The following is a 24,487-nucleotide window of genomic DNA, read 5'->3' as shown; positions in this document are numbered from 1 at the left end:
TTTGAAACTGTGTTTTTGCAGAATCTGCAAGTGGATATTTGGAGCCCTTTCAGGCCTTCGTTGGAAACGGGAATATCTTCCATTAAAAACTAAACAGAAGAGTTCTGTGAAACTGCTTTGTGTAGTATGAATCCAACTCACAGAGTTGAACACTTCCTTTCAAAGAGCAGTTTTGAAACACTCTTTTTGTAGAATCTGCAAGTGTTCGTTTGGAGCGCTCAGAGGCCTACGGTGGAAAAGGAAATATCTTCACATATAATCCAGGCAGAAGGATTCTCAGAAACCTCTTTATGATGTGTGCATTCAACTCGGAGAGATAAGCCTTCCTTTTGATAGAGCAGTTTTGCAACTGTGTTTTTGCAGAATCTGCAAGTGTATATTTGGAGCCCTTTCAGGCCTTCGTTGGAAACGGGAATATCTTCCCATAAAAACTAAACAGAAGCGTTCTGCGAAACTCCTTTGTGAAGAATGAATCCAACTCACAGAGTTGAGCACTTCTTTTGAAAGAGCAGCTTTGAAACACTCTTTTTGTAGAATCTGCAAGTCTTCATTTGGAGCGCTTTGAGGCCTATGGTGGAAAAGGAAATATCTTCACATAAAACCTAGACAGAAGCATTCTTTGAAACTTCTTTATGATGTGTGCATTCAACTCACAGAGTTGAACATTGCTTTTCATGGAGCAGTTTGGAAAGAGTCTTTTTGCAGCATCTGCAAGTGGATATTTGGAGCTCTTTCAGGCCTTTGTTAGAAGCGGGAATATCTTCCCATTAAAACTGGACAGAAGCATTCTCACAAACTGCTTTGTGATGTGTGTGTTCAACTCACAGAGGTGAACCTTTCCTTTGCTAGAGCAGTTATGAAACACTCTTTTTGTAGAATCTGCAAGTGTTCATTTGGAGCGCTTTGAGGCCTATGGTGGAAAAGAAATATCTTCGCATAAAACCTAGACAGAAGCATTCTTTGAAACTTCTTTATGATGTGTGCATTCAACTCACAGAGTTGAACCTTCTTTTTCATGGAGCAGTTTGGAAAGAGTCTTTTTGCAGCATCTGCAAGTGGATATTTGGAGCTCTTTCAGGCCTTTGTTAGAAGCGGGAATATCTTCCCATAAAAACTAAACCGAAGCATTCTCACAAACTGCTTTGTGATGTGTGTGTTCAACTCACAGAGATGAACCTTTCCTTTGCTAGAGCAGTTATGAAACACTCTTTTTGTAGAATCTGCAAGTGTTCATTTGGAGCGCTTTGAGGCCTATGGTGGAAAAAGAAATATCTTCATATATAAACAAGGCAGAAGCATTCTCAGAAACCCCTTTATGATGTGTGCATTCAACTCAGAGAGATAAGCCTTCCTTTTGATAGAGCAGTTTTGAACCTGTGTTTTTGCAGAATCTGCAAGTGGATATTTGGAGCCCTTTCAGGCCTTCGTTGGAAACGGGAATATCTTCCCATAAAAACTAAACAGAAGAGTTCTGTGAAACTGCTTTGTGTAGTATGAATCCAACTCACAGAGTTGAACACTTCCTTTGAAAGAGCAGTTTTGAAACACTCTTTTTGTAGAATCTGCAAGTGTTCGTTTGGAGCGCTTTGAGGCCTATGGTGGAAAAGGAAATATCTTCACATATAAACCAGGCAGAAGCATTCTCAGAAACCTCTTTATGATGTGTGCATTCAACTCGGAGAGATAAGCCTTCCTTTTGATAGAGCAGTTTTGAAAGTGTGTTTTGGCAGAATCTGCAAGTGGATACTTAGAGCCCTTTCAGGCTTTCGTTGCAAACGGGAATATCTTCCCATAAAAACGAAACAGAAACGTTCTGTGAAACTGCTTTGTGAAGTATGAATCCAACTCACAGAGTTGAACACTTCTTTTGAAAGAGCAGCTTTGAAACACTCTTTTTGTAGAATCTGCAAGTGTTCATTTGGAGCGCTTTGAGGCCTATGGTGGAAAGGGAAATATCTTCACATAAAACCTAGACAGAAGCATTCTTTGAAACTTCTTTATGATGTGTGCATTCAACTCACAGAGTTGAACATTCCTTTTCATGGAGCAGTTTGGAAAGAGTCTTTTTGCAGCATCTGCAAGTGGATATTTGGAGCTCTTTCAGGCCTTTGTTAGAAGCCGGAATATCTTCCCATAAAAACTGGACAGAAGCATTCTCACAAACTGCTTTGTGATGTGTGTGTTCAACTCACAGAGGTGAACCTTTCCTTTGCTAGAGCAGTTATGAAACACTCTTTTTGTAGAATCTGCAAGTGTTCATTTGGAGCGATTTGAGGCCTATGGTGGAAAAAGAAATATCTTCATATATAAACAAGGCTGAAGCATTCTCAGAAAGCTCTTTATGATGTGTGCATTCAACTCAGAGAGATAAGCCTTCCTTTTGATAGAGCAGTTTTGAAACTGTGTTTTTGCAGAATCTGCAAGTGGATATTTGGAGCCCTTTCAGGCCTTCGTTGGAAACGGGAATATCTTCCCATAAAAACTAAACAGAAGAGTTCTGTGAAACTGCTTTGTGTAGTATGAATCCAACTCACAGAGTTGGACACTTCTTTTGAAAGAGCAGTTTTGAAACACTCTTTTTGTAGAATCTGCAAGTGTTCGTTTGGAGCGCTTTGAGGCCTACGGTGGAAAAGGAAATATCTTCACATATAAACCAGGCAGAAGCAATCTCAGAAACCTCTTTATGATGTGTGCATTCAACTCGGAGAGATAAGCCTTCCTTTTGATAGAGCAGTTGTGCAACTGTGTTTTTGCAGAATCTGCAAGTGTATATTTGGAGCCCTTTCAGGCCTTCGTTGGAAACGGGAATATCTTCCCATAAAAACTAAACAGAAGCGTTCTGTGAAACTCCTTTGTGAAGTATGAATCCAACTCACAGAGTTGAACACTTCTTTTGAAAGAGCAGCTTTGAAACACTCTTTTTGTAGAATCTGCAAGTGTTCATTTGGAGCGCTTTGAGGCCTATGGTGGAAAAGGAAATATCTTCACATAAAACCTAGACAGAAGCATTCTTTGAAACTTTTTATGATGTGTGCATTCAACTCACAGAGTTGAACATTCCTTTTCATGGAGCAGTTTGGAAGGAGTCTTTTTGCAGCATCTGCAAGTGGATATTTGGAGCTCTTTCAGGCCTTTGTTAGAAGCGGGAATATCTTCCCATTAAAACTGGACAGAAGCATTCTCACAAACTGCTTTGTGATGTGTGTGTTCAACTCACAGAGGTGAACCTTTCCTTTGCTAGAGCAGTTATGAAACACTCTTTTTGTAGAATCTGCAAGTGTTCATTTGGAGCGCTTTGAGGCCTATGGTGGAAAAGGAAATATCTTCACATAAAAACCAGGCAGAAGCATTCTCAGAAACCTCTTTATGATGTGTGCATTCAACTCGGAGAGATAAGCCTTCCTTTTGATAGAGCAGTTTTGAAACTGTGTTTTGGCAGAATCTGCAAGTGGATACTTCGAGCCCTTTCAGGCCTTCGTTGCAAACGGGAATATCTTCTGATAAAAACGAAACAGAAACGTTCTGTGAAACTGCTTTGTGAAGTATGAATCCAACTCACGGAGTTGAACACTTCTTTTGAAAGAGCAGCTTTGAAACACTCTTTTTGTAGAATCTACATGTGTTCATTTGGAGCGCTTTGAGGCCTATGGTGGAAAAGGAAATATCGTCACATAATACCTAGACAGAAGCATTCTTTGAAACTTCTTTATGATGTGTGCATTCAACTCACAGAGTTGAACCTTCCTTTTCATGGAGCGGTTTGGAAAGAGTCTTTTTGCAGCATCTGCAAGTGGATATTTGGAGCTCTTTCAGGCCTTTGTTAGAAGCGGGAATATCTTCCCATAAAAACTGGACAGAAGCATTCCCACAAACTGCTTTGTGATGTGTGTGTTCAACTCACAGAGGTGAACCTTTCCTTTGCTAGAGCAGTTATGAAACACTCTTTTTGCAGAATCTGCAAGTGTTCATTTGGAGCGATTTGAGGCCTATGGTGGAAAAAGAAATATCTTCATATATAAACAAGGCAGAAGCCTTCTCAGAAAGCTCTTTATGATGTGTGCATTCAACTCAGAGAGATAAGCCTTCCTTTTGATAGAGCAGTTTTGAAACCGTGTTTTTGCAGAATCTGCAAGTGGATATTTGGAGCCCTTTCAGGCCTTCGTTGGAAACGGGAATATCTTCCATTAAAAACTAAACAGAAGAGTTCTGTGAAACTGCTTTGTGTAGTATGAATCCAACTCACAGAGTTGAACACTTCCTTTCAAAGAGCAGTTTTGAAACACTCTTTTTGTAGAATCTGCAAGTGTTCGTTTGGAGCGCTTTGAGGCCTACGGTGGAAAAGGAAATATCTTCACATATAAACCAGGCAGAAGCATTCTCAGAAACCTCTTTATGATGTGTGCATTCAACTGGGAGAGATAAGCCTTCGTTTTGATAGAGCAGTTGTCCAACTGTGTTTTTGCAGAATCTGCAAGTGTATATTTGGAGCCCTTTCAGGCCTTCGTTGGAAACGGGAATATCTTCCCATAAAAACTAAACAGAAGCGTTCTGTGAAACTCCTTTGTGAAGTATGAATCCAACTCACAGAGTTGAACACTTCTTTTGAAAGAGCAGCTTTGAAACACTCTTTTTGTAGAATCTGCAAGTGTTCATTTGGAGCGCTTTGAGGCCTATGGTGGAAAAGGAAATATCTTCACATAAAACCTAGACAGAAGCATTCTTTGAAACTTCTTTATGATGTGTGCATTCAACTCACAGAGTTGAACATTCCTTTTCATGGAGCAGTTTGGAAAGAGTCTTTTTGCAGCATCTGCAAGTGGATATTTGGAGCTCTTTCAGGCCTTTGTTAGAAGCGGGAATATCTTCCCATTAAAACTGGACAGAAGCATTCTCACAAACTGCTTTGTGATGTGTGTGTTCAACTCACAGAGGTGAACCTTTCCTTTGCTAGAGCAGTTATGAAACACTCTTTTTGTAGAATCTGCAAGTGTTCATTTGGAGCGCTTTGAGGCCTATGGTGGAAAAAGAAATATCTTCACATAAAACCTAGACAGAAGCATTCTTTGAAACTTCTTTATGATGTGTGCATTCAACTCACAGAGTTGAACCTTCTTTTTCATGGAGCAGTTTGGAAAGAGTCTTTTTGCAGCATCTGCAAGTGGATATTTGGAGCTCTTTCAGGCCTTTGTTAGAAGCGGGAATATCTTCCCATAAAAACTAAACCGAAGCATTCTCACAGACTGCTTTGTGATGTGTGTGTTCAACTCGCAGAGGTGAACCTTTCCTTTGCTAGAGCAGTTATGAAACACTCTTTTTGTAGAATCTGCAAGTGTTCATTTGGAGCGCTTTGAGGCCTATGGTGGAAAAAGAAATATCTTCATATATAAACAAGGCAAAAGCATTCTCAGAAACCCCTTTATGATGTGTGCATTCAACTCAGAGAGATAAGCCTTCCTTTTGATAGAGCCGTTTTGAACCTGTGTTTTTGCAGAATCTGCAAGTGGATATTTGGAGCCCTTTCAGGCCTTCGTTGGAAACGGGAATATCTTCCCATAAAAACTAAACAGAAGAGTTCTGTGAAACTGCTTTGTGTAGTATGAATCCAACTCACAGAGTTGAACACTTCCTTTGAAAGAGCAGTTTTGAAACACTCTTTTTGTAGAATCTGCAAGTGTTCGTTTGGAGCGCTTTGAGGCCTATGGTGGAAAAGGAAATATCTTCACATATAAACCAGGCAGAAGCATTCTCAGAAACCTCTTTATGATGTGTGCATTCAACTCGGAGAGATAAGCCTTCCTTTTGATAGAGCAGTTTTGAAAGTGTGTTTTGGCAGAATCTGCAAGTGGATACTTAGAGCCCTTTCAGGCTTTCGTTGCAAACGGGAATATCTTCCCATAAAAACGAAACAGAAACGTTCTGTGAAACTGCTTTGTGAAGTATGAATCCAACTCACAGAGTTGAACACTTCTTTTGAAAGAGCAGCTTTGAAACACTCTTTTTGTAGAATCTGCAAGTGTTCATTTGGAGCGCTTTGAGGCCTATGGTGGAAAGGGAAATATCTTCACATAAAACCTAGACAGAAGCATTCTTTGAAACTTCTTTATGATGTGTGCATTCAACTCACAGAGTTGAACATTCCTTTTCATGGAGCAGTTTGGAAAGAGTCTTTTTGCAGCATCTGCAAGTGGATATTTGGAGCTCTTTCAGGCCTTTGTTAGAAGCGGGAATATCTTCCCATTAAAACTGGACAGAAGCATTCTCACAAACTGCTTTGTGATGTGTTTGTTCAACTCACAGAGGTGAACCTTTCCTTTGCTAGAGCAGTTATGAAACACTCTTTTTGTAGAATCTGCAAGTGTTCATTTGGAGCGCTTTGAGGCCTATGGTGGAAAAAGAAATATCTTCACATAAAACCTAGACAGAAGCATTCTTTGAAACTTCTTTATGATGTGTGCATTCAACTCACAGAGTTGAACCTTCTTTTTCATGGAGCAGTTTGGAAAGAGTCTTTTTGCAGCATCTGCAAGTGGATATTTGGAGCTCTTTCAGGCCTTTGCTAGAAGCGGGAATATCTTCCCATAAAAACTGGACAGAAGCATTCTCACAAACTGCTTTGAGATGTGTGTGTTCAACTCACAGAGGTGAACCTTTCCTTTGCTAGAGCAGTTATGAAACACTCTTTTTGTAGAATCTGCAAGTGTTCATTTGGAGCGATTTGAGGCCTATGGTGGAAAAAGAAATATCTTCATATATAAACAAGGCAGAAGCATTCTCAGAAAGCTCTTTATGATGTGTGCATTCAACTCAGAGAGATAAGCCTTCCTTTTGATAGAGCAGTTTTGAAACTGTGTTTTGGCAGAATCTGCAAGTGGATATTTGGAGCCCTTTCAGGCCTTCGTTGGAAACGGGAATATCTTCCCATAAAAACGAAACAGAAACGTTCTGTGAAACTGCTTTGTGAAGTATGAATCCAACTCACAGAGTTGAACACTTCTTTTGAAAGAGCAGCTTTGAAACACTCTTTTTGTAGAATCTACATGTGTTCATTTGGAGCGCTTTGAGGCCTATGGTGGAAAAGGAAATATCGTCACATAATACCTAGACAGAAGCATTCTTTGAAACTTCTTTATGATGTGTGCATTCAACTCACAGAGTTGAACCTTCCTTTTCATGGAGCAGTTTGGAAAGAGTCTTTTTGCAGCATCTGTAAGTGGATATTTGGAGCTCTTTCAGGCCTTTGTTAGAAGCGGGAATATCTTCCCATAAAAACTGGACAGAAGCATTCTCACAAACTGCTTTGTGATGTGTGTGTTCAACTCACAGAGGTGAACCTTTCCTTTGCTAGAGCAGTTATGAAACACTCTTTTTGTAGAATCTGCAAGTGTTCATTTGGAGCGATTTGAGGCCTATGGTGGAAAAAGAAATATCTTCATATATAAACAAGGCAGAAGCATTCTCAGAAAGCCCTTTATGATGTGTGCATTCAACTCAGAGAGATAAGCCTTCCTTTTGATAGAGCAGTTTTGAAACTGTGTTTTTGCAGAATCTGCAAGTGAATATTTGGAGCCCTTTCAGGCCTTCGTTGGAAACGGGAATATCTTCCCATAAAAACTAAACAGAAGAGTTCTGTGAAACTGCTTTGTGTAGTATGAATCCAACTCACAGAGTTGAACACTTCCTTTGAAAGAGCAGTTTTGAAACACTCTTTTTGTAGAATCTGCAAGTGTTCGTTTGGAGCGCTTTGAGGCCTATGGTGGAAAAGGAAATATCTTCACATATAAACCAGGCAGAAGCATTCTCAGAAACCTCTTTATGATGTGTGCATTCAACTCGGAGAGATAAGCCTTCCTTTTGATAGAGCAGTTTTGAAACTGTGTTTTGGCAGAATCTGCAAGTGGATACTTAGAGCCCTTTCAGGCCTTCGTTGCAAACGGGAATATCTTCCCATAAAAACGAAACAGAAACGTTCTGTGAAACTGCTTTGTGAAGTATGAATCCAACTCACAGAGTTGAACACTTCTTTTGAAAGAGCAGCTTTGAAACACTCTTTTTGTAGAATCTACATGTGTTCATTTGGAGCGCTTTGAGGCCTATGGTGGAAAAGGAAATATCGTCACATAATACCTAGACAGAAGCATTCTTTGAAACTTCTTTATGATGTGTGCATTCAACTCACAGAGTTGAACCTTCCTTTTCATGGAGCAGTTTGGAAAGAGTCTTTTTGCAGCATCTGCAAGTGGATATTTGGAGCTCTTTCAGGCCTTTGTTAGAAGCGGGAATATCTTCCCATAAAAACTGGACAGAAGCATTCTCACAAACTGCTTTGTGATGTGTGTGTTCAACTCACAGAGGTGAACCTTTCCTTTGCTAGAGCAGTTATGAAACACTCTTTTTGTAGAATCTGCAAGTGTTCATTTGGAGCGATTTGAGGCCTATGGTGGAAAAAGAAATATCTTCATATATAAACAAGGCAGAAGCATTCTCAGAAAGCTCTTTATGATGTGTGCATTCAACTCAGAGAGATAAGCCTTCCTTTTGATAGAGCAGTTTTGAAACTGTGTTTTTGCAGAATCTGCAAGTGGATATTTGGAGCCCTTTCAGGCCTTCGTTGGAAACGGGAATATCTTCCATTAAAAAGTAAACAGAAGAGTTCTGTGAAACTGCTTTGTGTAGTATGAATCCAACTCACAGAGTTGAACACTTCCTTTCAAAGAGCAGTTTTGAAACACTCTTTTTGTAGAATCTGCAAGTGTTCGTTTGGAGCGCTTTGAGGCCTACGGTGGAAAAGGAAATATCTTCACATATAATCCAGGCAGAAGGATTCTCAGAAACCTCTTTATGATGTGTGCATTCAACTCGGAGAGATAAGCCTTCCTTTTGATAGAGCAGTTTTGCAACTGTGTTTTTGCAGAATCTGCAAGTGTATATTTGGAGCCCTTTCAGGCCTTCGTTGGAAACGGGAATATCTTCCCATAAAAACTAAACAGAAGCGTTCTGCGAAACTCCTTTGTGAAGTATGAATCCAACTCACAGAGTTGAGCACTTCTTTTGAAAGAGCAGCTTTGAAACACTCTTTTTGTAGAATCTGCAAGTGTTCATTTGGAGCGCTTTGAGGCCTATGGTGGAAAAGGAAATATCGTCACATAAAACCTAGACAGAAGCATTCTTTGAAACTTCTTTATGATGTGTGCATTCAACTCACAGAGTTGAACATTGCTTTTCATGGAGCAGTTTGGAAAGAGTCTTTTTGCAGCATCTGCAAGTGGATATTTGGAGCTCTTTCAGGCCTTTGTTAGAAGCGGGAATATCTTCCCATTAAAACTGGACAGAAGCATTCTCACAAACTGCTTTGTGATGTGTGTGTTCAACTCACAGAGGTGAACCTTTCCTTTGCTAGAGCAGTTATGAAACACTCTTTTTGTAGAATCTGCAAGTGTTCATTTGGAGCGCTTTGAGGCCTATGGTGGAAAAGAAATATCTTCGCATAAAACCTAGACAGAAGCATTCTTTGAAACTTCTTTATGATGTGTGCATTCAACTCACAGAGTTGAACCTTCTTTTTCATGGAGCAGTTTGGAAAGAGTCTTTTTGCAGCATCTGCAAGTGGATATTTGGAGCTCTTTCAGGCCTTTGTTAGAAGCGGGAATATCTTCCCATAAAAACTAAACCGAAGCATTCTCACAAACTGCTTTGTGATGTGTGTGTTCAACTCACAGAGATGAACCTTTCCTTTGCTAGAGCAGTTATGAAACACTCTTTTTGTAGAATCTGCAAGTGTTCATTTGGAGCGCTTTGAGGCCTATGGTGGAAAAAGAAATATCTTCATATATAAACAAGGCAGAAGCATTCTCAGAAACCCCTTTATGATGTGTGCATTCAACTCAGAGAGATAAGCCTTCCTTTTGATAGAGCAGTTTTGAACCTGTGTTTTTGCAGAATCTGCAAGTGGATATTTGGAGCCCTTTCAGGCCTTCGTTGGAAACGGGAATATCTTCCCATAAAAACTAAACAGAAGAGTTCTGTGAAACTGCTTTGTGTAGTATGAATCCAACTCACAGAGTTGAACACTTCCTTTGAAAGAGCAGTTTTGAAACACTCTTTTTGTAGAATCTGCAAGTGTTCGTTTGGAGCGCTTTGAGGCCTATGGTGGAAAAGGAAATATCTTCACATATAAACCAGGCAGAAGCATTCTCAGAAACCTCTTTATGATGTGTGCATTCAACTCGGAGAGATAAGCCTTCCTTTTGATAGAGCAGTTTTGAAAGTGTGTTTTGGCAGAATCTGCAAGTGGATACTTAGAGCCCTTTCAGGCTTTCGTTGCAAACGGGAATATCTTCCCATAAAAACGAAACAGAAACGTTCTGTGAAACTGCTTTGTGAAGTATGAATCCAACTCACAGAGTTGAACACTTCTTTTGAAAGAGCAGCTTTGAAACACTCTTTTTGTAGAATCTGCAAGTGTTCATTTGGAGCGCTTTGAGGCCTATGGTGGAAAGGGAAATATCTTCACATAAAACCTAGACAGAAGCATTCTTTGAAACTTCTTTATGATGTGTGCATTCAACTCACAGAGTTGAACATTCCTTTTCATGGAGCAGTTTGGAAAGAGTCTTTTTGCAGCATCTGCAAGTGGATATTTGGAGCTCTTTCAGGCCTTTGTTAGAAGCCGGAATATCTTCCCATAAAAACTGGACAGAAGCATTCTCACAAACTGCTTTGTGATGTGTGTGTTCAACTCACAGAGGTGAACCTTTCCTTTGCTAGAGCAGTTATGAAACACTCTTTTTGTAGAATCTGCAAGTGTTCATTTGGAGCGATTTGAGGCCTATGGTGGAAAAAGAAATATCTTCATATATAAACAAGGCTGAAGCATTCTCAGAAAGCTCTTTATGATGTGTGCATTCAACTCAGAGAGATAAGCCTTCCTTTTGATAGAGCAGTTTTGAAACTGTGTTTTTGCAGAATCTGCAAGTGGATATTTGGAGCCCTTTCAGGCCTTCGTTGGAAACGGGAATATCTTCCCATAAAAACTAAACAGAAGAGTTCTGTGAAACTGCTTTGTGTAGTATGAATCCAACTCACAGAGTTGGACACTTCTTTTGAAAGAGCAGTTTTGAAACACTCTTTTTGTAGAATCTGCAAGTGTTCGTTTGGAGCGCTTTGAGGCCTACGGTGGAAAAGGAAATATCTTCACATATAAACCAGGCAGAAGCAATCTCAGAAACCTCTTTATGATGTGTGCATTCAACTCGGAGAGATAAGCCTTCCTTTTGATAGAGCAGTTGTGCAACTGTGTTTTTGCAGAATCTGCAAGTGTATATTTGGAGCCCTTTCAGGCCTTCGTTGGAAACGGGAATATCTTCCCATAAAAACTAAACAGAAGCGTTCTGTGAAACTCCTTTGTGAAGTATGAATCCAACTCACAGAGTTGAACACTTCTTTTGAAAGAGCAGCTTTGAAACACTCTTTTTGTAGAATCTGCAAGTGTTCATTTGGAGCGCTTTGAGGCCTATGGTGGAAAAGGAAATATCTTCACATAAAACCTAGACAGAAGCATTCTTTGAAACTTTTTATGATGTGTGCATTCAACTCACAGAGTTGAACATTCCTTTTCATGGAGCAGTTTGGAAGGAGTCTTTTTGCAGCATCTGCAAGTGGATATTTGGAGCTCTTTCAGGCCTTTGTTAGAAGCGGGAATATCTTCCCATTAAAACTGGACAGAAGCATTCTCACAAACTGCTTTGTGATGTGTGTGTTCAACTCACAGAGGTGAACCTTTCCTTTGCTAGAGCAGTTATGAAACACTCTTTTTGTAGAATCTGCAAGTGTTCATTTGGAGCGCTTTGAGGCCTATGGTGGAAAAGGAAATATCTTCACATAAAAACCAGGCAGAAGCATTCTCAGAAACCTCTTTATGATGTGTGCATTCAACTCGGAGAGATAAGCCTTCCTTTTGATAGAGCAGTTTTGAAACTGTGTTTTGGCAGAATCTTCAAGTGGATACTTGGAGCCCTTTCAGGCCTTCGTTGCAAACGGGAATATCTTCTGATAAAAACGAAACAGAAACGTTCTGTGAAACTGCTTTGTGAAGTATGAATCCAACTCACGGAGTTGAACACTTCTTTTGAAAGAGCAGCTTTGAAACACTCTTTTTGTAGAATCTACATGTGTTCATTTGGAGCGCTTTGAGGCCTATGGTGGAAAAGGAAATATCGTCACATAATACCTAGACAGAAGCATTCTTTGAAACTTCTTTATGATGTGTGCATTCAACTCACAGAGTTGAACCTTCCTTTTCATGGAGCAGTTTGGAAAGAGTCTTTTTGCAGCATCTGCAAGTGGATATTTGGAGCTCTTTCAGGCCTTTGTTAGAAGCGGGAATATCTTCCCATAAAAACTGGACAGAAGCATTCCCACAAACTGCTTTGTGATGTGTGTGTTCAACTCACAGAGGTGAACCTTTCCTTTGCTAGAGCAGTTATGAAACACTCTTTTTGTAGAATCTGCAAGTGTTCATTTGGAGCGATTTGAGGCCTATGGTGGAAAAAGAAATATCTTCATATATAAACAAGGCAGAAGCATTCTCAGAAAGCTCTTTATGATGTGTGCATTCAACTCAGAGAGATAAGCCTTCCTTTTGATAGAGCAGTTTTGAAACCGTGTTTTTGCAGAATCTGCAAGTGGATATTTGGAGCCCTTTCAGGCCTTCGTTGGAAACGGGAATATCTTCCATTAAAAACTAAACAGAAGAGTTCTGTGAAACTGCTTTGTGTAGTATGAATCCAACTCACAGAGTTGAACACTTCCTTTCAAAGAGCAGTTTTGAAACACTCTTTTTGTAGAATCTGCAAGTGTTCGTTTGGAGCGCTTTGAGGCCTACGGTGGAAAAGGAAATATCTTCACATATAAACCAGGCAGAAGCATTCTCAGAAACCTCTTTATGATGTGTGCATTCAACTGGGAGAGATAAGCCTTCGTTTTGATAGAGCAGTTGTGCAACTGTGTTTTTGCAGAATCTGCAAGTGTATATTTGGAGCCCTTTCAGGCCTTCGTTGGAAACGGGAATATCTTCCCATAAAAACTAAACAGAAGCGTTCTGTGAAACTCCTTTGTGAAGTATGAATCCAACTCACAGAGTTGAACACTTCTTTTGAAAGAGCAGCTTTGAAACACTCTTTTTGTAGAATCTGCAAGTGTTCATTTGGAGCGCTTTGAGGCCTATGGTGGAAAAGGAAATATCTTCACATAAAACCTAGACAGAAGCATTCTTTGAAACTTCTTTATGATGTGTGCATTCAACTCACAGAGTTGAACATTCCTTTTCATGGAGCAGTTTGGAAAGAGTCTTTTTGCAGCATCTGCAAGTGGATATTTGGAGCTCTTTCAGGCCTTTGTTAGAAGCGGGAATATCTTCCCATTAAAACTGGACAGAAGCATTCTCACAAACTGCTTTGTGATGTGTGTGTTCAACTCACAGAGGTGAACCTTTCCTTTGCTAGAGCAGTTATGAAACACTCTTTTTGTAGAATCTGCAAGTGTTCATTTGGAGCGCTTTGAGGCCTATGGTGGAAAAAGAAATATCTTCACATAAAACCTAGACAGAAGCATTCTTTGAAACTTCTTTATGATGTGTGCATTCAACTCACAGAGTTGAAACTTCTTTTTCATGGAGCAGTTTGGAAAGAGTCTTTTTGCAGCATCTGCAAGTGGATATTTGGAGCTCTTTCAGGCCTTTGTTAGAAGCGGGAATATCTTCCCATAAAAACTAAACCGAAGCATTCTCACAGACTGCTTTGTGATGTGTGTGTTCAACTCGCAGAGGTGAACCTTTCCTTTGCTAGAGCAATTATGAAACACTCTTTTTGTAGAATCTGCAAGTGTTCATTTGGAGCGCTTTGAGGCCTATGGTGGAAAAAGAAATATCTTCATATATAAACAAGGCAAAAGCATTCTCAGAAACCCCTTTATGATGTGTGCATTCAACTCAGAGAGATAAGCCTTCCTTTTGATAGAGCCGTTTTGAACCTGTGTTTTTGCAGAATCTGCAAGTGGATATTTGGAGCCCTTTCAGGCCTTCGTTGGAAACGGGAATATCTTCCCATAAAAACTAAACAGAAGAGTTCTGTGAAACTGCTTTGTGTAGTATGAATCCAACTCACAGAGTTGAACACTTCCTTTGAAAGAGCAGTTTTGAAACACTCTTTTTGTAGAATCTGCAAGTGTTCGTTTGGAGCGCTTTGAGGCCTATGGTGGAAAAGGAAATATCTTCACATATAAACCAGGCAGAAGCATTCTCAGAAACCTCTTTATGATGTGTGCATTCAACTCGGAGAGATAAGCCTTCCTTTTGATAGAGCAGTTTTGAAAGTGTGTTTTGGCAGAATCTGCAAGTGGATACTTAGAGCCCTTTCAGGCTTTCGTTGCAAACGGGAATATCTTCCCATAAAAACGAAACAGAAACGTTCTGTGAAACTGCTTTGTGAAGTATGAATCCAACTCACAGAGTTGAACACTTCTTTTGAAAGAGCAGCTTTGAAACACTCTTTTTGTAGAATCTGCAAGTGTTCATTTGGAGCGCTTTGAGGCCTATGGTGGAAAGGGAAATATCTTCACATAAAACCTAGACAGAAGCATTCTTTGAAACTTCTTTATGATGTGTGCATTCAACTCACAGAGTTGAACATTCCTTTTCATGGAGCAGTTTGGAAAGAGTCTTTTTGCAGCATCTGCAAGTGGATATTTGGAGCTCTTTCAGGCCTTTGTTAGAAGCGGGAATATCTTCCCATTAAAACTGGACAGAAGCATTCTCACAAACTGCTTTGTGATGTGTGTGTTCAACTCACAGAGGTGAACCTTTCCTTTGCTAGAGCAGTTATGAAACACTCTTTTTGTAGAATCTGCAAGTGTTCATTTGGAGCGATTTTAGGCCTATGGTGGAAAAAGAAATATCTTCACATAAAACCTAGACAGAAGCATTCTTTGAAACTTCTTTATGATGTGTGCATTCAACTCACAGAGTTGAACCTTCTTTTTCATGGAGCAGTTTGGAAAGAGTCTTTTTGCAGCATCTGCAAGTGGATATTTGGAGCTCTTTCAGGCCTTTGCTAGAAGCGGGAATATCTTCCCATAAAAACTGGACAGAAGCATTTTCACAAACTGCTTTGAGATGTGTGTGTTCAACTCACGGAGGTGAACCTTTCCTTTGCTAGAGCAGTTATGAAACACTCTTTTTGTAGAATCTGCAAGTGTTCATTTGGAGCGATTTGAGGCCTATGGTGGAAAAAGAAATATCTTCATATATAAACAAGGCAGAAGCATTCTCAGAAAGCTCTTTATGATGTGTGCATTCAACTCAGAGAGATAAGCCTTCCTTTTGATAGAGCAGTTTTGAAACTGTATTTTTGCAGAATCTGCAAGTGGATATTTGGAGCCCTTTCAGGCCTTCGTTGGAAACGGGAATATCTTCCCATAAAAACTAAACAGAAGAGTTCTGTGAAACTGCTTTGTGTAGTATGAATCCAACTCACAGAGTTGAACACTTCCTTTGAAAGAGCAGTTTTGAAACACTCTTTTTGTAGAATCTGCAAGTGTTCGTTTGGAGCGCTTTGAGGCCTATGGTGGAAAAGGAAATATCTTCACATATAAACCAGGCAGAAGCATTCTCAGAAACCTCTTTATGATGTGTGCATTCAACTCGGAGAGATAAGCCTTCCTTTTGATAGAGCAGTTTTGAAACTGTGTTTTGGCAGAATCTGCAAGTGGATACTTAGAGCCCTTTCAGGCCTTCGTTGCAAACGGGAATATCTTCCCATAAAAACGAAACAGAAACGTTCTGTGAAACTGCTTTGTGAAGTATGAATCCAACTCACAGAGTTGAACACTTCTTTTGAAAGAGCAGCTTTGAAACACTCTTTTTGTAGAATCTACATGTGTTCATTTGGAGCGCTTTGAGGCCTATGGTGGAAAAGGAAATATCGTCACATAATACCTAGACAGAAGCATTCTTTGAAACTTCTTTATGATGTGTGCATTCAACTCACAGAGTTGAACCTTCCTTTTCATGGAGCAGTTTGGAAAGAGTCTTTTTGCAGCATCTGCAAGTGGATATTTGGAGCTCTTTCAGGCCTTTGTTAGAAGCGGGAATATCTTCCCATAAAAACTGGACAGAAGCATTCTCACAAACTGCTTTGTGATGTGTGTGTTCAACTCACGGAGGTGAACCTTTCCTTTGCTAGAGCAGTTATGAAACACTCTTTTTGTAGAATCTGCAAGTGTTCATTTGGAGCGATTTGAGGCCTATGGTGGAAAAAGAAATATCTTCATATATAAACAAGGCAGAAGCATTCTCAGAAAGCTCTTTATGATGTGTGCATTCAACTCAGAGAGATAAGCCTTCCTTTTGATAGAGCAGTTTTGAACCTGTGTTTTTGCAGAATCTGCAAGTGGATATTTGGAGCCCTTTCAGGCCTTCGTTGGAAACGGGAATATCTTCCCATAAAAACTAAACAGAAGAGTTCTGTGAAACTGCTTTGTGTAGTATGAATCCAACTCACAGAGTTGAACACTTCTTTTGAAAGAGCAGTTTTGAAACACTCTTTTTGTAGAATCTGCAAGTGTTCGTTTGGAGCGCTTTGAGGCCTATTGTAGAAAAGGAAATATCTTCACATATAAACCAGGCTGAAGCATTCTCAGAAACCTCTTTATGATGTGTGCATTCAACTCGGAGAGATAAGCCTTCCTTTTGATAGAGCAGTTTTGAAACTGTGTTTTGGCAGAATCTGCAAGTGGATACTTAGAGCCCTTTCAGGCCTTCGTTGCAAACGGGAATATCTTCCGATAAAAACGAAACAGAAACGTTCTGTGAAACTGCTTTGTGAAGTATGAATCCAACTCACAGAGTTGAACACTTCTTTTGAAAGAGCAGCTTTGAAACACTCTTTTTGTAGAATATGCAAGTGTTCATTTGGAGCGCTTTGAGGCCTATGGTGGAAAGGGAAATATCTTCACATAAAACCTAGACAGAAGCATTCTTTGAAACTTCTTTATGATGTGTGCATTCAACTCACAGAGTTGAACATTCCTTTTCATGGAGCAGTTTGGAAAGAGTCTTTTTGCAGCATCTGCAAGTGGATATTTGGAGCTCTTTCAGGCCTTTGTTAGAAGCGGGAATATCTTCCCATTAAAACTGGACAGAAGCATTCTCACAAACTGCTTTGTGATGTGTGTGTTCAACTCACAGAGGTGAACCTTTCCTTTGCTAGAGCAGTTATGAAACACTCTTTTTGTAGAATCTGCAAGTGTTGATTTGGAGCGCTTTGAGGCCTATGGTGGAAAAAGAAATATCTTCACATAAAACCTAGACAGAAGCATTCTTTGAAACTTCTTTATGATGTGTGCATTCAACTCACAGAGTTGAACCTTCTTTTTCATGGAGCAGTTTTTAAAGAGTCTTTTTGCAGCATCTGCAAGTGGATATTTGGAGCTCTTTCAGGCCTTTGCTAGAAGCGGGAATATCTTCCCATAAAAACTGGACAGAAGCATTCTCACAAACTGCTTTGAGATGTGTGTGTTCAACTCACAGAGGTGAACCTTTCCTTTGCTAGAGCGGTTATGAAACACTCTTTTTGTAGAATCTGCAAGTGTTCATTTGGAGCGATTTGAGGCCTATGGTGGAAAAAGAAATATCTTCATATATAAACAAGGCAGAAGCATTCTCAGAAAGCTCTTTATGATGTGTGCATTCAACTCAGAGAGATAAGCCTTCCTTTTGATAGAGCAGTTTTGAAACTGTGTTTTGGCAGAATCTGCAAGTGGATATTTGGAGCCCTTTCAGGCCTTCGTTGGAAACGGGAATATCTTCCCATAAAAACGAAACAGAAACGTTCTGTGAAACTGCTTTGTGAAGTATGAATCCAACTCACAGAGTTGAACACTTCTTTTGAAAGAGCAGCTTTGAAACACTCTTTTTGTAGAATCTACATGTGTTCATTTGGAGCGCTTTGAGGCCTATGGTGGAAAAGGAAATATCGTCACATAATACCTAGACAGAAGCATTCTTTGAAACTTCTTTATGATGTGTGCATTCAACTCACAGAGTTGAACCTTCCTTTTCATGGAGCAGTTTGGAAAGAGTCTTTTTGCAGCATCTGTAAGTGGATATTTGGAGCTCTTTCAGGCCTTTGTTAGAAGCGGGAATATCTTCCCATAAAAACTGGACAGAAGCATTCTCACAAACTGCTTTGTGATGTGTGTGTTCAACTCACAGAGGTGAACCTTTCCTTTGCTAGAGCAGTTATGAAACACTCTTTTTGTAGAATCTGCAAGTGTTCATTTGGAGCGATTTGAGGCCTATGGTGGAAAAAGAAATATCTTCATATATAAACAAGGCAGAAGCATTCTCAGAAAGCCCTTTATGATGTGTGCATTCAACTCAGAGAGATAAGCCTTCCTTTTGATAGAGCAGTTTTGAAACTGTGTTTTTGCAGAATCTGCAAGTGAATATTTGGAGCCCTTTCAGGCCTTCGTTGGAAACGGGAATATCTTCCCATAAAAACTAAACAGAAGAGTTCTGTGAAACTGCTTTGTGTAGTATGAATCCAACTCACAGAGTTGAACACTTCTTTTGAAAGAGCAGTTTTGAAACACTCTTTTTGTAGAATCTGCAAGTGTTCGTTTGGAGCGCTTTGAGGCCTATGGTGGAAAAGGAAATATCTTCACATATAAACCAGGCAGAAGCATTCTCAGAAACCTCTTTATGATGTGTGCATTCAACTCGGAGAGATAAGCCTTCCTTTTGATAGAGCAGTTTTGAAAGTGTGTTTTGGCAGAATCTGCAAGTGGATACTTAGAGCCCTTTCAGGCCTTCGTTGCAAACGGGAATATCTTCCGATAAAAACGAAACAGAAACGTTCTGTGAAACTGCTTTGTGAAGTATGAATCCAACTCACAGAGTTGAACACTTCTTTTGAAAGCGCAGCTTTTAAACACTCTTTTTGTAGAATCTACATGTGTTCATTTGGAGCGCTTTGAGGCCTATGGTGGAAAAGGAAATATCGTCACATAATACCTAGACAGAAGCATTCTTTGAAACTTCTTTATGATGTGTGCATTCAACTCACAGAGTTGAACTTTCCTTTTCATGGAGCAGTTTGGAAAGAGTCTTTTGCAGCATCTGCAAGTGGATATTTGGAGCTCTTTCAGGCCTTTGTTAGAAGCGGGAATATCTTCCCATAAAAACTGGACAGAAGCATTCTCACAAACTGCTTAGTGATGTGTGTGTTCAACTCACAGAGGTGAACCTTTCCTTTGCTAGAGCAGTTATGAAACACTCTTTTTGTAGAATCTGCAAGTGTTCATTTGGAGCGATTTGAGGCCTATGGTGGAAAAAGAAATATCTTCATATATAAACAAGGCAGAAGCATTCTCAGAAAGCTCTTTATGATGTGTGCATTCAACTCAGAGAGATAAGCCTTCCTTTTGATAGAGCAGTTTTGAAACTGTGTTTTTGCAGAATCTGCAAGTGGATATTTGGAGCCCTTTCAGGCCTTCGTTGGAAACGGGAATATCTTCCATTAAAAAGTAAACAGAAGAGTTCTGTGAAACTGCTTTGTGTAGTATGAATCCAACTCACAGAGTTGAACACTTCCTTTCAAAGAGCAGTTTTGAAACACTCTTTTTGTAGAATCTGCAAGTGTTCGTTTGGAGCGCTTTGAGGCCTACGGTGGAAAAGGAAATATCTTCACATATAATCCAGGCAGAAGGATTCTCAGAAACCTCTTTATGATGTGTGCATTCAACTCGGAGAGATAAGCCTTCCTTTTGATAGAGCAGTTTTGCAACTGTGTTTTTGCAGAATCTGCAAGTGTATATTTGGAGCCCTTTCAGGCCTTCGTTGGAAACGGGAATATCTTCCGATAAAAACTAAACAGAAGCGTTCTGCGAAACTCCTTTGTGAAGTATGAATCCAACTCACAGAGTTGAGCACTTCTTTTGAAAGAGCAGCTTTGAAACACTCTTTTTGTAGAATCTGCAAGTGTTCATTTGGAGCGCTTTGAGGCCTATGGTGGAAAAGGAAATATCTTCACATAAAACCTAGACAGAAGCATTCTTTGAAACTTCTTTATGATGTGTGCATTCAACTCACAGAGTTGAACATTGCTTTTCATGGAGCAGTTTGGAAAGAGTCTTTTTGCAGCATCTGCAAGTGGATATTTGGAGCTCTTTCAGGCCTTTGTTAGAAGCGGGAATATCTTCCCATAAAAACTAAACCGAAGCATTCTCACAAACTGCTTTGTGATGTGTGTGTTCAACTCACAGAGATGAACCTTTCCTTTGCTAGAGCAGTTATGAAACACTCTTTTTGTAGAATCTGCAAGTGTTCATTTGGAGCGCTTTGAGGCCTATGGTGGAAAAAGAAATATCTTCATATATAAACAAGGCAGAAGCATTCTCAGAAACCCCTTTATGATGTGTGCATTCAACTCAGAGAGATAAGCCTTCCTTTTGATAGAGCAGTTTTGAACCTGTGTTTTTGCAGAATCTGCAAGTGGATATTTGGAGCCCTTTCAGGCCTTCGTTGGAAACGGGAATATCTTCCCATAAAAACTAAACAGAAGAGTTCTGTGAAACTGCTTTGTGTAGTATGAATCCAACTCACAGAGTTGAACACTTCCTTTGAAAGAGCAGTTTTGAAACACTCTTTTTGTAGAATCTGCAAGTGTTCGTTTGGAGCGCTTTGAGGCCTATGGTGGAAAAGGAAATATCTTCACATATAAACCAGGCAGAAGCATTCTCAGAAACCTCTTTATGATGTGTGCATTCAACTCGGAGAGATAAGCCTTCCTTTTGATAGAGCAGTTTTGAAAGTGTGTTTTGGCAGAATCTGCAAGTGGATACTTAGAGCCCTTTCAGGCTTTCGTTGCAAACGGGAATATCTTCCCATAAAAACGAAACAGAAACGTTCTGTGAAACTGCTTTGTGAAGTATGAATCCAACTCACGGAGTTGAACACTTCTTTTGAAAGAGCAGCTTTGAAACACTCTTTTTGTATAATCTGCAAGTGTTCATTTGGAGCGCTTTGAGGCCTATGGTGGAAAGGGAAATATCTTCACATAAAACCTAGACAGAAGCATTCTTTGAAACTTCTTTATGATGTGTGCATTCAACTCACAGAGTTGAACATTCCTTTTCATGGAGCAGTTTGGAAAGAGTCTTTTTGCAGCATCTGCAAGTGGATATTTGGAGCTCTTTCAGGCCTTTGTTAGAAGCGGGAATATCTTCCCATAAAAACTGGACAGAAGCATTCTCACAAACTGCTTTGTGATGTGTGTGTTCAACTCACAGAGGTGAACCTTTCCTTTGCTAGAGCAGTTATGAAACACTCTTTTTGTAGAATCTGCAAGTGTTCATTTGGAGCGATTTGAGGCCTATGGTGGAAAAAGAAATATCTTCATATATAAACAAGGCAGAAGCATTCTCAGAAAGCCCTTTATGATGTGTGCATTCAACTCAGAGAGATAAGCCTTCCTTTTGATAGAGCAGTTTTGAAACTGTGTTTTTGCAGAATCTGCAAGTGAATATTTGGAGCCCTTTCAGGCCTTCGTTGGAAACGGGAATATCTTCCCATAAAAACTAAACAGAAGAGTTCTGTGAAACTGCTTTGTGTAGTATGAATCCAACTCACAGAGTTGAACACTTCTTTTGAAAGAGCAGTTTTGAAACACTCTTTTTGTAGAATCTGCAAGTGTTCGTTTGGAGCGCTTTGAGGCCTATGGTGGAAAAGGAAATATCTTCACATATAAACCAGGCAGAAGCATTCTCAGAAACCTCTTTATGATGTGTGCATTCAACTCGGAGAGATAAGCCTTCCTTTTGATAGAGCAGTTTTGAAACTGTGTTTTGGCAGAATCTGCAAGTGGATACTTAGAGCCCTTTCAGGCCTTCGTTGCAAACGGGAATATCTTCCGATAAAAACGAAACAGAAACGTTCTGTGAAACTGCTTTGTGAAGTATGAATCCAACTCACAGAGTTGAACACTTCTTTTGAAAGCGCAGCTTTTAAACACTCTTTTTGTAGAATCTACATGTGTTCATTTGGAGCGCTTTGAGGCCTATGGTGGAAAAGGAAATATCGTCACATAATACCTAGACAGAAGCATTCTTTGAAACTTCTTTATGATGTGTGCATTCAACTCACAGAGTTGAACTTTCCTTTTCATGGAGCAGTTTGGAAAGAGTCTTTTTGCAGCATCTGCAAGTGGATATTTGGAGCTCTTTCAGGCCTTTGTTAGAAGCGGGAATATCTTCCCATAAAAACTGGACAGAAGCATTCTCACAAACTGCTTTGTGATGTGTGTGTTCAACTCACAGAGGTGAACCTTTCCTTTGCTAGAGCAGTTATGAAACACTCTTTTTGTAGAATCTGCAAGTGTTCATTTGGAGCGATTTGAGGCCTATGGTGGAAAAAGAAATATCTTCATATATAAACAAGGCAGAAGCATTCTCAGAAAGCTCTTTATGATGTGTGCATTCAACTCAGAGAGATAAGCCTTCCTTTTGATAGAGCAGTTTTGAAACTGTGTTTTTGCAGAATCTGCAAGTGGATATTTGGAGCCCTTTCAGGCCTTCGTTGGAAACGGGAATATCTTCCATTAAAAAGTAAACAGAAGAGTTCTGTGAAACTGCTTTGTGTAGTATGAATCCAACTCACAGAGTTGAACACTTCCTTTCAAAGAGCAGTTTTGAAACACTCTTTTTGTAGAATCTGCAAGTGTTCGTTTGGAGCGCTTTGAGGCCTACGGTGGAAAAGGAAATATCTTCACATATAATCCAGGCAGAAGGATTCTCAGAAACCTCTTTATGATGTGTGCATTCAACTCGGAGAGATAAGCCTTCCTTTTGATAGAGCAGTTTTGCAACTGTGTTTTTGCAGAATCTGCAAGTGTATATTTGGAGCCCTTTCAGGCCTTCGTTGGAAACGGGAATATCTTCCCATAAAAACTAAACAGAAGCGTTCTGCGAAACTCCTTTGTGAAGTATCAATCCAACTCACAGAGTTGAGCACTTCTTTTGAAAGAGCAGCTTTGAAACACTCTTTTTGTAGAATCTGCAAGTGTTCATTTGGAGCGCTTTGAGGCCTATGGTGGAAAAGGAAATATCTTCACATAAAACCTAGACAGAAGCATTCTTTGAAACTTCTTTATGATGTGTGCATTCAACTCACAGAGTTGAACATTGCTTTTCATGGAGCAGTTTGGAAAGAGTCTTTTTGCAGCATCTGCAAGTGGATATTTGGAGCTCTTTCAGGCCTTTGTTAGAAGCGGGAATATCTTCCCATTAAAACTGGACAGAAGCATTCTCACAAACTGCTTTGTGATGTGTGTGTTCAACTCACAGAGGTGAACCTTTCCTTTGCTAGAGCAGTTATGAAACACTCTTTTTGTAGAATCTGCAAGTGTTCATTTGGAGCGCTTTGAGGCCTATGGTGGAAAAGAAATATCTTCGCATAAAACCTAGACAGAAGCATTCTTTGAAACTTCTTTATGATGTGTGCATTCAACTCACAGAGTTGAACCTTCTTTTTCATGGAGCAGTTTGGAAAGAGTCTTTTTGCAGCATCTGCAAGTGGCTATTTGGAGCTCTTTCAGGCCTTTGTTAGAAGCGGGAATATCTTCCCATAAAAACTAAACCGAAGCATTCTCACAAACTGCTTTGTGATGTGTGTGTTCAACTCACAGAGGTGAACCTTTCCTTTGCTAGAGCAGTTATGAAACACTCTCTTTGTAGAATCTGCAAGTGTTCATTTGGAGCGATTTGAGGCCTATGGTGGAAAAAGAAATATCTTCATATATAAACAAGGCTGAAGCATTCTCAGAAAGCTCTTTATGATGTGTGCATTCAACTCAGAGAGATAAGCCTTCCTTTTGATAGAGCAGTTTTGAAACTGTGTTTTTGCAGAATCTGCAAGTGGATATTTGGAGCCCTTTCAGGCCTTCGTTGGAAACGGGAATATCTTCCCATAAAAACTAAACAGAAGAGTTCTGTGAAACTGCTTTGTGTAGTATGAATCCAACTCACAGAGTTGGACACTTCTTTTGAAAGTGCAGTTTTGAAACACTCTTTTTGTAGAATCTGCAAGTGTTCGTTTGGAGCGCTTTGAGGCCTACGGTGGAAAAGGAAATATCTTCACATATAAACCAGGCAGAAGCAATCTCAGAAACCTCTTTATGATGTGTGCATTCAACTCGGAGAGATAAGCCTTCCTTTTGATAGAGCAGTTGTGCAACTGTGTTTTTGCAGAATCTGCAAGTGTATATTTGGAGCCCTTTCAGGCCTTCGTTGGAAACGGGAATATCTTCCCATAAAAACTAAACAGAAGCGTTCTGTGAAACTCCTTTGTGAAGTATGAATCCAACTCACAGAGTTGAACACTTCTTTTGAAAGAGCAGCTTTGAAACACTCTTTTTGTAGAATCTGCAAGTGTTCATTT

Source organism: Pongo abelii, chromosome 3, assembly GCF_028885655.2.
Source record: "Pongo abelii isolate AG06213 chromosome 3, NHGRI_mPonAbe1-v2.0_pri, whole genome shotgun sequence".
NCBI lineage: Eukaryota > Metazoa > Chordata > Mammalia > Primates > Hominidae > Pongo > Pongo abelii.
Note: the sequence above shows the minus strand (reverse complement) of the source record.